The sequence below is a fragment of the Aptenodytes forsteri genome, unplaced genomic scaffold (genome assembly GCF_000699145.1).
Source record: "Aptenodytes forsteri isolate BGI_AS27 unplaced genomic scaffold, ASM69914v1 Scaffold257, whole genome shotgun sequence".
In the NCBI taxonomy this organism is placed as follows: Eukaryota; Metazoa; Chordata; class Aves; order Sphenisciformes; family Spheniscidae; genus Aptenodytes; species Aptenodytes forsteri.
In genome coordinates, this window is record NW_008795194.1 from 368,624 (window position 1) to 369,516 (window position 893).

Consider the following 893-nt stretch of genomic DNA (forward strand, 5'->3'; position numbering starts at 1 on the left):
CCGCCGCGCCCCGCCCCTTGCCCGTCCCCCCGGGGCGAGGCGGCCGCTGCCAGGCCTGCCGCAGGCCGCGGAGCCGCCGCCCCTTCCCAGGCAAACGGGGACGTGCGGGAATTAAATGCAACTAAACTTTCCCCTTTTTTTAATTAACCAATGCTAGCTTTCACTATCATGTATTATAAACATGAAACATTTTATTACAACCTTATGTGTTACCACTGTTATGTGTTTGTGAAAGCCCGGTCCCCCAGGCTTGTCCCCCAGCACTTTCTTCAGTGGTCAAGCTGGGACAGAAAGCAAAGTAATGGACTTCTACCCGTCCGGTGGAAAGGACGGTCCTTGAGAGAAAATAACAGATTTATTTACCTTTCTGTGTTCCTTCCTACAGTCCTGGAGGGAGACATACTGCACCGCGTGCCCGATATTCCCTGCCCTTAAGGAACCGCAACGCAAGACAAGTCACCAGAAGATGGACAGCCACAGGATACACGGTGGCAAAGCCAGCAGAGGGGTGTCTGCCTTGGGGACTTGGGGTTTTGTCGCTGTCGGATAAAAGGTTACTTTCGTTTAGGGACAGATTTTTTTCTTTTAGCGTTTTCCATTACACAGTTGAAAATCTCTTTATCGAGCTTTAAAACTGTTGGTCAGCATGCAAGCTACGGTAACTCACATCCAAATACATTTCTCTCCCGGCAGGAGCGTGCAGACGCACTCCGGTACCTCAGGGCGTGGCGCTGCGGATGGCCCGGACACCCCGGTCATCCCGCCGGGCCCGCGGCCGCCCAGACGCGTGAGCTGCCGGCGAGGTGCGGTGCTACTGCCGAAGCCCGTTGGTGCTCTGCCACCTCTAGCAGCGCTACTGATGGTAGCGGGCGCGCAACCGCGGGCCCACAGGC

At 55.8% G+C, this 893-nt stretch overlaps 1 protein-coding gene across 1 annotated transcript in view; it reads right to left on the reverse strand.

Annotated features, from left to right (window-relative positions):
• The window catches only part of METTL5 (methyltransferase like 5), a 5,681-nt gene extending 4,803 nt beyond the window's left edge, over positions 1 to 878 (reverse strand). The window contains exons 1-2 of the mRNA XM_009278561.2: positions 718 to 878; positions 668 to 681 (exon numbers count right to left, since the gene is read on the reverse strand). The gene's annotated coding sequence lies outside the window, so the exon portion shown is untranslated. The remainder of the gene's footprint in view (positions 1 to 667; positions 682 to 717) is intronic.
• Positions 879 to 893: the final 15 nt, after the last annotated feature.